This window comes from Anomaloglossus baeobatrachus, chromosome 4 (genome assembly GCF_048569485.1).
Source record: "Anomaloglossus baeobatrachus isolate aAnoBae1 chromosome 4, aAnoBae1.hap1, whole genome shotgun sequence".
Classification (NCBI taxonomy): domain Eukaryota; kingdom Metazoa; phylum Chordata; class Amphibia; order Anura; family Aromobatidae; genus Anomaloglossus; species Anomaloglossus baeobatrachus.
In genome coordinates this window covers 475,695,991-475,708,307 of record NC_134356.1, presented here as the reverse complement: position 1 = coordinate 475,708,307, position 12,317 = coordinate 475,695,991, and the positions used below count along the sequence as shown (strand labels likewise).

The 12,317-nt window shown below is 48.3% G+C and overlaps 1 protein-coding gene across 1 annotated transcript in view; it reads left to right on the top strand.

The window, feature by feature from the left end:
- LOC142301708 (uncharacterized) overlaps window positions 1-11,510 on the top strand; it is a 124,241-nt gene extending 112,731 nt beyond the window's left edge. The window contains exon 9 of the mRNA XM_075342727.1: window positions 10,445-11,510. The gene's annotated coding sequence lies outside the window, so the exon portion shown is untranslated. The remainder of the gene's footprint in view (window positions 1-10,444) is intronic.
- Window positions 11,511-12,317: the final 807 nt, after the last annotated feature.

Below are 12,317 nucleotides of genomic sequence, written 5' to 3'. Positions count from 1 at the left end.
TGCTGTTTGCAAAGTGAATAATCAGGGGCTTGCCAAGTCTTTCCAAAAATAAGACAAAGGCAAATAAGGACAAATTTGGTATTACTACTGTTGGATAGTTAGAGCTGCTAGAGGCTCCCACATTTTTTTTCTGTGATGTGTTCTTTTCTATCACATTACCACATTCGGTGCCAGTGCCATACTTTAGTTGAACCTACTATTTTGAGACAAGTATAACATTTAATTCATGTCTAGAACTATTCTGCACATTTACTTAACCAGGTGTAAAACATCAACAGAAATGCTAGGCAGGATTCATGTGATGGATAAATAAGAATAAATCAATGCCAGTCTTCACATAATATCTGTGTGGTGTGTATGTATCTTCAGTTTGATAATTTAGCCCCTTTAACACTTGAAGTTCCAGAGAGGGGTCATTTAACATTTCTAGCTTTGGAACCCAGAGACAGGTCGAATGACCTGAAGGATTTTAGCTAACATCCTATAATCACTGTCTTTTGTTCTGTAATTAAGGCCATTACTGTCGCACCACAGGAGGTTGTTGTTTTCCATTGAATAGAACTAACTAGAAACTAAATGGCTAAACTCAGTTTATTGTATAGTGTCATTTGACCCTCTTTCGGGACTTAAGGGGGGAGCTCGAAATTTCTGGGCCTTCTAGTGTTAAAACCTATGATGTACCCATATATCATAGCTGGGAAGGGGTTCCCGAGCTATGACGTATGGGTACTGTTATGCTAGTGTTAAACCTACAAGGGATATAGGTAATACACTAAGAACTGCAACTGACCCTGCCAGTTCCTGTACAGCCTAGGGATCCCATCCCCATAGTCCCTAGTGGTTCATGTGTGATTTGGTTTAGCCCTGACTACAGGCTAAACAAAGGCAAATCTGACGTATTCTGCATGATAGGCTGTCGAGTGCTGAAGTACAAAGTTATTTCAGATTGACAAACTACAAAATACAAGAAAGAGTGTATATTGCTAAAGAATATGCCACCTACTCGCTAACAACATCAGTAGATAGGTGCAGAGTAAAGAACATCAGCAACAGATCGAGGTATGGTAGCTGAAATTCCACTGACTAGCATAAACAAGCAGCTGGACATCAAAAAGAGCATATTACCAGCAGGAAATACCAGCAGGGGGAAAGTATTCAAAGCCACACCCGAAAGATGATTGGACACACAAAATGAGTGAATTAATACACTTCTTACCCTATTAGAATTAAAGTAAGGATAACCAAAACTAAACACCCAAAGAAAAAGTATATCTACTGTGGTCTCGAGGATAGAGAAGCTAACCACAGAGCACAGACTGAAAAGTTTGAATCCAAACGCATGACAGGTACATCATGATGAGCTTTGCCCACGCGATCACCATCGGGAGCTCAGCTTATATGACAGCGGAGATCTGGCTCTCATACCAAGAATGGTGCCTACACCACCCTGGGCTGTTTAACTCCCTAAATACAGTGATTGATATTGATCACAACATTTAGGAGGTTGGGAAAGGGAGTACCTCCCGTGTGATCGACACCCCATGATCTCATTGTGAGAGCCCAATTGTTGCCATGGCAACCCGAGGTCAGCCGCCATGGCAAGCTTGTTAGACTATGCCAAAAGCATGGCCTAAGAGGCTTCTGTAAGTGTCTCACTGACAGGTGTAATGTATTGCAATGCTGGTGCATTGCAATACATTATACGAGTAATCAAACTAATAAAAGTTAATGGCCCATATAGGAAGTAAGAAAAAAACCTAAAAAATAAGTTAAAAAACATTTAAAAAAATATAAAAAAATCAGAACTATATACGAAAGTCCACTGGCGCTCCACTGAACTGACGACGATGAACACAAGGAGGCGTTAGAGTTAAAGGCTAGAGTGAACTTATAAAAACCGATCCTTGCAAAAAGGTGGTTTCTGCTACTTATGGATGCTGGTTCTTGTGTGTAACCAGCTCAGGGTAATGATAAGTTAAAATGAGAACATACTGCTTTAATATCTCTTTAAGACTAGACACATATAAAGATACAATATAAATATAAATAAATATATATATATATATATATATATATATATACTTACACACATACTGGTTTCAATGTCATACAATAAGTAGAATAAATACATAAATATATATATAATGGCTGTCGAATCTGTTCTGGTTACTGCTAAATTAGTAAAATATATTCACATGGGTAGCTTGACAAATCCACAGGCTGTGGGGTAAAATTACATGCTTATATACCATGCAGTAAATATGACTTAGAATACTCAGGAGTTAAGGGTTTGAATATACCCTGATGTGTAGTCACTGCGTGTGGGCTGCAAAAAGGAAAAAAGGGAGCAGGTACTCACAGATACCAAGCTGTGCTTGTGGAAATCAAATTCGGATTGTCTTGCCGATGGTCCCATTTGGATAAGTGCAATCATTTATTATCCAGCGCGAAAAGCGGTGCGTAGGCATCCCCCCCATGAAATCGAGCTGGCAGGCGCTATGAATGCTGTACCTCCAGTCACTGATGTGTAATGCCGGTGTATCCGTCAGTGAGAGATGACGTCACTCGAATACAGAGTCCTGGTGAGACCAAGAGCCAACGCATTTCGGAGGAACACAGTCCTGAGATGGTGAACAATGTACAAAAAGAAAACAAAAAAACCCAGATTCCTTAATTGCTGTTTATTCTTGATTCTACCTCACAAAAAGCAGAATAGAAAGCGATCAAAAAATCTTATGTGGCCTAAAATAGTAGCAATAAAACCTCCAACTAATCCCACAAAAAATAAGCTTTCACATGACTCTGTCAGCAGAAAAATAAAAAACACTATAGGATCCAAAATGCGGTGATGCAAAAAAAAAAAAAAAATCTTCATTTTGTGAAAAAGCATTTTTTAGTGTGATACTAGCCAAATCTAAAAAAAAAACCTACATGAATCTTGAATCACTGTAATCAGATTGACCTGAGCAATAAAGCCATGTTATTAATTATAGCGCAAGGTGAACAGAGTAAAAAAATAGTAATAAAACCAAATCTTCAACTGCTGTTGATTTGTTTATTCTACCTCCCAAAGATCATGGTAAGTGTTAGGGCCAGATGGACGGGCAGACCCAGGAGGTGGATCCACTGGGCCGAACACCTTCCTGAAGGCAAGGAGTCCGGTAGCCGGAGCACTACAGGTAGCAGGACAGTCCGTGCAGCAGAGTAGAATGGTGAAGTCCCTGGGACCACGGAGTCACTGATGGTAGCCCGGGTGACGGAGCTCAGGTTCGGAGGCCGAGGTGTTGTCAGGCAGAGTCCGGAACCGATGGAGCGAGAGGACGGGTCACCACAGGGATCAGAGATGGAACGGACTGACGAGATGGCAGATAGTCAGCGTTCGGGGTTCGAGAGTCGGCAGGACCGGATGGCGAGGCAGGAACGGCTCTAGAAGAGAGATAGGTGAGTATATCCCAGAGACACAAGGAGACCTGACTCCTAGCTTAAGAAACACGAAGAACAGGCCCCACCCACTTGGACACTAAACCCCTTTATACCCTGTACCTGTGTGTTCAATTTCCTGTCAGTGGACGCTGGCCCTTTAAGAGAGGGTCAATGACCGCGCGCGCGCCCTAATGCGCATGCGCGAGGCCCGGGTGCCAGAAGCCAGGGCAGGGAGCGGTGAGCAGGAAGCAGGAGAGCCGGGCTGGGGCTGAGTAGCCGACGGGCGCCGGGAGCGGGGACCAGGACGCCTGGGGACCGCAGGCAATGGAGGCTGGAGACCGGGGAGCAGCGGACGCCGGACAGAGGAACCGGGGAGCGATGCAGGGAAGCCGGGGAGCGTGGCAGGTGAGCCGGGGAGCAGAGCAGGGGACCCGGGGAGCGTGACAGTACCCCCCCACGCCCCCCTCCCCGCAACCGGGACAGGAAGGCACGTATCAGAGGAGTACCCACATTCTCCCGGGGTTCCCAGGACCTATCCTCAGGACCATACCCCGCCCAGTCCACCAGGAAGAACTGTCGGCCCCGCACGGTCTTCATGGCCACGATATCCCTTACCGCATAGATGTCATCATCAGCAATAGGAGGAGGAGCCGAACTGGCAGCAGCGGAGAAGGGACCAAGGACAACCGGCTTGAGCAGGGAGACGTGGAAGGAGTTGGGTATCCTCATCGTGGCCGGGAGCTGCAGCTTGTAGGAGACCTCATTGATCTTGCTGAGGACTTTAAACGGCCCGATGTAGCGAGGACCCAGCTTGTAGGATGGCAGCTTCAATCGGACGTACTTGGAAGCAAGCCAGACCAGATCTCCTGGAGAGAAACACGGAGGATCCAGACGCCTCTTGTCTGCGTGTCTCTTCATCCGCAGGGAAGCACGTCCAAGGGACGCCTTGACAGAGTCCCAAATTGTTGCAAAGTCACGGGCTACAGCATCAGCAGCAGGAACATCCGAGGAAGAGGATACAGGTAATGGGACGGAAGGCTGAAGTCCGTAAACAACATGGAAGGGAGAGCTGGAGGAGGACTCACTGACGTGGTGGTTATGGGAGAATTCAGCCCAAGGAAGAAGCGTGGACCAGTCGTCATGATGGGCGTTGACGTAGTGACGTAAGAAGGAGGTCAAGATCTGATTGATCCGTTCCACTTGGCCATTCGACTGAGGATGGTAGGCTGAAGAAAAGTCCAGAGTCCCTCCCAGATGTTTGCAGAGAGCCCTCCAGAAGCGGGAGGTGAACTGAGTTCCTCTGTCGGACACAATGTGGGATGGAAAGCCATGCAAGCGGAAGATGTGTTGTATATAGGCGTCAGCGAGTTGCTGGGCAGAGGGCAGTCCAGCCATAGGGACGAAATGAGCCATTTTGGAGAACCGATCCACCACGACCCATATGACTGTGTGTCCGGAGGACAGTGGCAAGTCCGTAATAAAGTCCATCGCAATGTGTTGCCACGGAACTGAGGGTATAGGCAGAGGCAGAAGACGGCCATAAGGCAGATGTTTGGGCGTCTTGTTCCTGGCACAAGAGGAGCAGGCTGAGACAAAAGAAGCGACATCCGTCCGAAGGGATGGCCACCAGTAATGACGTACAATCGTACTCCATGTTCTCTTCTGACCAGCATGACCGGCTATTTTCGAGGCATGGCCCCAGTGTAACACTTTTTGCCTGTCAGTCTCAGAGACATAGGTCTTCCCGGGCGGTATCTGGGCCAGGGTGACAGGAGCCACCGGAATGATTTTACTAGGGCATATGATGGGCTGGGATGTCTCCTCCTCCTGCTCCATGGGCATGAATGACCTGGACAAGGCATCTGCGCGTACATTCTTGTCCGCGGGTCGGAAATGGAGCTGGAAATCGAATCTGGCAAAGAACAAGGACCACCTGGCTTGCCGTGGGTTCAGTCGCTGAGCAGACCGCAGGTATTCCAGGTTCTTGTGGTCCGTGTAAATAATAATGGGGTATACTGCTCCTTCCAGAAGGTAGCGCCATTCCTCCAGGGCCAGTTTGACTGCCAATAGCTCTCGGTCACCGATGGTGTAGTTGCGTTCAGGCGCTGAGAAGCTCTTGGAGAAGAAACCGCAAGTCACCATCTTCCCGGAGGAGGACTTCTGCATGAGCACTGCTCTGGCTCCCGAGGAGGAGGCATCCACCTCCAAGGTGAACTGTCGGTTTAACTCCGGACGGTGGAGCACAGGGGAGGAGGCAAATGCCCGCTTCAGAGAGCCAAACGCGGCGTCGGCCGCAGGTGACCAGTCCTTTGGATTAGCTCCCTTCTTGGTCAAGGCGGAGAGAGGAGCAGTCAGGGCCGAGAAGTGAGGGATGAACTGGCGGTAATAGTTTGCGAATCCCAGAAAGCGTTGGATTGCCTTCAGTCCAGAAGGAGGGGGCCAGTTGAGAATGGAAGAGACCTTCTGCGGATCCATCTGCAATCCGGTATCGGAGATTACGTAACCCAGGAAGGGCAGAGAAGACTGCTCGAAGACACACTTCTCGTACTTGGCGTACAGACGATTTTCCCTCAGTCGTTGTAGTACCAGCTGCACGTTCTCTCTGTGGGTTTGGAGGTCCGGAGAAAAGACCAGGATGTCATCAAGATACACCACCACACAGATGTAGAGAAGGTGTCGGAACACGTCGTTCACCAATTCTTGAAAGACTGCTGGTGCGTTACACAGGCCGAAGGGCATCACGCAGTATTCATAGTGCCCATCGCGAATATTGAACGCGGTCTTCCATTCACCCCCTGAGCGGATGCGGACCAGGTTGTAGGCACCCCGAAGATCCAATTTGGTGAACACACGAGCTCCTCTAAGCCGGTCAAACAATTCGGGAATGAGCGGCAGGGGGTACTTATTTTTCACGGTGATTTGGTTCAATCCCCGGTAGTCAATCGCCCTCTTTCTTCTTGACGAAGAAGAAGCCTGCTCCAGCAGGAGAGGAGGATCTCCGAATGAATCCCCTTGCCAGGTTCTCTGTGATGTAGGTAGACATGGCCCTTGTTTCGGCAGGAGACAGCGGATATATCCGTCCTCGAGGTGGTGTAGTTCCCGGGAGCAGGTCGATGGCACAATCGTAAGGACGATGTGGCGGAAGTACCTCTGATTCCTTTTTGTCAAAGACGTCCGCGAAGGACCAATAGGCCGAGGGCAGTCCCGGTAGGGACTCTGGAACCGGAGGTCGTCGAATGGGTTGTATGGTCTTCAGACAGTTCTCATGGCAAGAGGAGCCCCATCGGGTGATTTCACCAGTGCCCCAGCTGACGGACGGTTCGTGTATCCGTAGCCAGGGGAGTCCCAGCAGGATTTGATGGGACATGTGTGGGAGGACGTAGAGAGCAATGTTCTCGGTGTGCAGGGCACCGATACGCAGTTCCACCGGCTTGGTGATCCACGAGATGGTGTCAGAGAGGGGTCTCCCATCCACAGAGGCAATCACGAGGGGTTTGTCGAGTGGAGTAACAGGCACCTGGTACTTGTCCACCGTGGCCTGCTGGATGAAATTGCCTGCTGCCCCGGAATCGAGGTACGCCTCAGCCGTGAACCGCATTTCTCCCGTTGTCACTTGAACAGTCCACGTAACCGGGTCTGAGAGAGTCCCAGCACCTAGGGTGGCCTCTCCTACCAACCCTAGGCTTTGGAGTTTCCCGGCCTCTCTGGACAGGAGCGTAGAAGGTGTGTGCCCTCTCCGCAGTAGAAGCAGAGGCCCTTAGCGAGCCGTTCTGCTCGGCGTTGTTCAGACTGCCTCAAACGGTCGATCTGCATGGGCTCGTGGATGGAGACACCAGATGCCATTGACTGAAGAACGGCGGGCTTCTGCGGAGGAGAGGAATGCCGTATCGGACGTCTCTCACGGGACACTTCCTTGGATCGTTCCTGAAAGCGAATGTCCACTCGAGTTGCTAGGGCAATCAGGGCATCCAGGGTGGATGGCACGTCACGACCAGCCAGCTCATCTTTGATACGACCCGAGAGACCTTCCCAGAAGGCGGCGGTTAGAGCCTCATTGTTCCACCCGAGTTCCGAAGCCAAGGTGCGAAAACGGATGGCATATTGACCCACCGTCAGAGTCCCCTGACGTAACCGGAGGAGAGATGAGGCAGACGCGGCGGCGCGTCCTGGCTCGTCAAAGGTGCCACGACATGCCTGCAGGAACTCCTGGATGTTAGTGGTCACAGGGTCCTCCTTCTCCCACAAGGGGTTCATCCACGCCAGTGCCTCACCCTCTAGATGGGACATCATGAACGCGACCTTGGCTTGGTCGGAGGAAAACAAATGCGGCAGTTGCGTGAAATGGAGGGAGCATTGGTTTATGAATCCCCTGCAGGTCTTGGGATCTCCGGCGTACCGGGGTGGTGAGGCCAAACGAAGCCTGGAAACATCCGAGGAGGCTGCCACGGGAGCTGGGGCCGTGGATTGTCCAGTGGAAGCTCGAGATGCCGAAGATGTAACCGACGCTTGTAGCGTGTTCAGGCGGGCGTCCACAGAAGACATAAAGTTCAGCATGCGGGTCTGGGTCTCACGCTGGCGTGTGAGTTCCTCCTGCAAGGCCGCTAGTGCTTCGGCGGGATCCATGGCCTGTTCTTACTGTTAGGGCCAGATGGACGGGCAGACCCAGGAGGTGGATCCACTGGGCCGAACACCTTCCTGAAGGCAAGGAGTCCAGTAGCCGGAGCACTACAGGTAGCAGGACAGTCCGTGCAGCAGAGTAGAATGGTGAAGTCCCTGGGACCACGGAGTCACTGATGGTAGTCCGGGTGACGGAGCTCAGGTTCGGAGGCCGAGGTGTTGTCAGGCAGAGTCCGGAACCGATGGAGCGAGAGGACGGGTCACCACAGGGATCAGAGATGGAACGGACTGATGAGATGGCAGATAGTCAGCGTTCGGGGTTCGGGAGTCGGCAGGAAAGGATGGCGAGGCAGGAACGGCTCTAGAAGAGAGATAGGTGAGTATATCCCAGAGACACAAGGAGACCTGACTCCTAGCTTAGGAAACACGAAGAACAGGCCCCGCCCACTTGGACACTAAACCCCTTTATACCCTGTACCTGTGTGTTCAATTTCCTGTCAGTGGACGCTGGCCCTTTAAGAGAGGGTCAATGACCGCGCGCGCGCCCTAATGCGCATGCGCGAGGCCCGGGTGCCAGAAGCCAGGGCAGGGAGCGGTAAGCAGGAAGCAGGAGAGCCGGGCTGGGGCTGAGTAGCCGACGGGTTCCGGGAGCGGGGACCAGGACGCCTGGGGACCGCAGGCAATGGAGGCTGGGGAGCGGCGGACGCCGGACAGAGGAACCGGGGAGCGACGCAGGGAAGCCGGGGAGCGTGGCAGGTGAGCCGGGGAGCAGAGCAGGGGAGCCGGGGAGCGTGACAGTAAGACTCAGCTCACATTTATCCTGCTCTCTAAGTTGAGAACCTACACTGTCGATTAGGTGTAAATCTATGAAAAAAGTCAAACAAAATTTCCAATGGAAAGTTCATTATAATGAGGCAGATGGAATCATTTTGAACTCCCACCTGCTCTGTGTCCATCTTTATATGTGTCTTTTTAGGAGTGCACAAAAGTGCTAACAACAACAATTTTATGCACCTTTGAAAAGAAGGACATCACTGAACAGAGGCCAAATGGAGTCCGGAGTAACTCTGTTGCCTCATTATAGCAAATGGATCCAATGGGGATTTTTCCTGAATCACATATTTTGTAGAAGTAGATGGAAACCCTGATGTTAATGCTCAGCAGATGACCAAAAATTGCCAAAAAAGCAAGGGTTAAATAAATAGTATATGTAAAGATATAATAAATCCAAGCATTATGGTCACAACGGCGGAAAATAAATCCACCCTAGCTAAATGCAATACATTTAATTGAGACACCAAAAAGGAAACTAAAGCAAATTTCCAAAATAAAACGTAAATTTTATTAAATAGGTTAAAAAAGGCAAGGTAGAAAAACAGTAACTGAAGAGGCAAAAAAAGGCACAGCAGGAAAAAAAGATGAAAAATACAGCTGCACAGGAGCTCTAAATAGCCACATTCATCTGACACCAGGGGGTAGACTGAGTCAATTACATGCGTAAATCGTATAACCACTGTGTTACTGAGGCGCAAGGTGAGATTACGGTGCCATGACTTAGAGATACAATACTATAAAAAGAGGTGTCGGTATGTAAAGCAATTGAAAGTAAAACATACCAAGTGGCATCTCCTCTTGCTGGTGCTGGCATCAAGTTCCCCACGTGCGTTTTGTCTGGAAAGTCTTCGTCCCCTTTTATAGTATTATATCTCTAAATCACCGCTCCGTAATCTCACTTTGTGCCTCAGTAACACTGGGGTTATATGATTTACACATGTAATTTGCTCATTAAATTTAAGTAGATCGTGTCAATGCTTTACCAATCCAGTAATACAACCAGCCAAGCAAAAGTAATGATAGAAATAAAGTGGTGACAATTAAAACGTAGCTTTTAATAGCTTATAATAAAATTTAGAACCACACAACAAGAATTGGTTGTAAAGCCAACCATAAAATAATTAGGGCCTAAATCAGGCTCCTACTATTGTCAAGATATGACAGACGGAGACGGTAGGGAATACCCCCACCATGACCAAACTCGCAAAGGCGACAAATAGATTATTACGAGTGTCACACAAAGTTGCACACCAGTGTGTACTGCGCTTTAGTCTACAGTATGGTTTAGTCTGCAGTATTACACATAACTACCGGAACCTTTAATCCGGTCCTACTAAAATGATACAAACATGAAACAGTTGTCCTATAGAGGGGGGGCAGACTCTGCCTCACAATACTCCTCAAAGTGGCAACAATCTGACCTTAACAATGTTCTTAGACCTCCCAACGCGTTTCTTAATTCACTTAGTCATCAAGGGACTGTGGTCAAGAAACAAAGGCTTCAGTATCATATGGGCTTCCTGCGTGGTGTGTCAGGTCAGAACTTACAGTATTATAATTTTCTTTGCAGGATTCCCAGTCTGAAAATCTACACATAAAGAAGTACAAGACAAAGACTTTCTATATAAAATAATTTTCCTTCCTGAGACCAGAACTTCTCTTTTTGGAACTTCACTTTTCTCTGCTAAATATCATTAATTCTGTTTATTATTAAATACATGAAATGACAACTATGGAGAATCTTTTTTGTAGAGCTTTGTTCTGTGCTATTCCCCTGTCATTCTCCTAAATATTTATGAATAAAATGACAACTGGGTGTCAACATTCTCCTTGTCAAGGGTGTGGCCAGTCATGATCTCAAACTGTCCAATCAGTGCTGGAAGTATCACCCTGTATACAGAACCCCCCCAACCTTTGACAAAGGAAATAATAACACATAGTTCTAAATTAAATAAAATATATTAAGGAGGAATAGTAGAACATCACAATTTAGCGTAAAACTGTGACAGGTTCAATTTATTCTGCTGTTTTTTGTAAAAAAAAAAGCAGTAATAGAAAAATATAGGAAGCGGTTCATCATTTCCCAATGTGTTTGCATCAGTTTGTCTTAACCACTGTTGTCATTGTGGTTTTGTTGCAGAGATAATGCTACAGATTTCTGCTAATCATTCAGTTATGGAAAACCCACAAGTTCAAAGTGAATGAGTTTTTAAAGGTATTTTTTAAATTCATAGTTTAATCATTTAAATGGCATAAAGAATGGCAAATCTGTAACAAAGAAAACCTTCTGGACTCCCAATTCTCCCAGGATTGGTGAGAGTTAGAGCCTGTTTATAAGTCATATTCATTGGAGATTGTCAAAAATATTTGCAGGACCCTCATCCAGTGGCCACGTCGGGAGACCAAGGCTGCCGCGCCAGAAGCCTGCAAACCTCCTGCCTGCTGGTGTTCTCATCGCTTCTTCTGATTATTGGCCTGGCAAATCATCATTGTGATGTGATCCTTGCATTACAACACAGGCTTACTAAGAAGAGGCACCAGGGATGCTGGGTTGTTGGAGGAGGTTGAAGTTACTGACGTGGCAGCAGGATCATCTTTATAACCATCTCTAATATACATGCATTAAAGGTCGCTTTACATGCTGCGATATCGTGACCAATATCGCTAGTGTGGGTACCCGCCCCCATCGGTTGTGCGACACGGGCACATCGCTGCCCGTGGCGCACAACATCACGCGGACCCGTCACACTACTTACCTGCCTAGCGACGTCGCTGTGACCGGCGAACTTCCTCCTTTCTAAGGGGGCGGTTTGTTCAGCATCACAGCGATGTCACAGCAGCGTCACTGAACCGCCGCCCAATAGAAGCGGAGGAGCGGAGATGAGCGGGACGTAACATCCCGCCCACCTGCTTCCTTCCACATTGCCGGCAGGCGCAGGTAAGGTGAGGTTCCTCGTTCCTGCGGTGTAACACATAGCAATGTGTACTTTTGACTACATCCACCCGAATGCACCAATGGGGGGCGGTTTTGGAGTTAACGATTGTACTCCGAGTGTAACTGGAAACTGGATTGGTCTATTTATGTACACTCCTTCCCTGCTCATGACGGTTGTAGTTAGGGCGGAGTATAGACGCTGTGATGCAGTGTTTCCATATTACCATGACATTGCAACACGTCACTGGGCTTACACACCCTTTTGAAACACCAATGGTGAGACAGCTTTTTATTCTGATATACCGGTTCATTTAAGGACCAGTTTGATTGGTGCTTCCTTTCCGCTCTCCCATTGGTGCATTCTGGTATAAAAAGGCCCTTCCTCTGCACATGAGGCCACCCCCGGGAGAAGGCATTAGATCGAAACCTATAGGGCGGGGTTTCCTGGATCCTCACTCCACGACTCAGGTATATGTTATATTATTACTGAATTTGAGGTTTTTTTGAT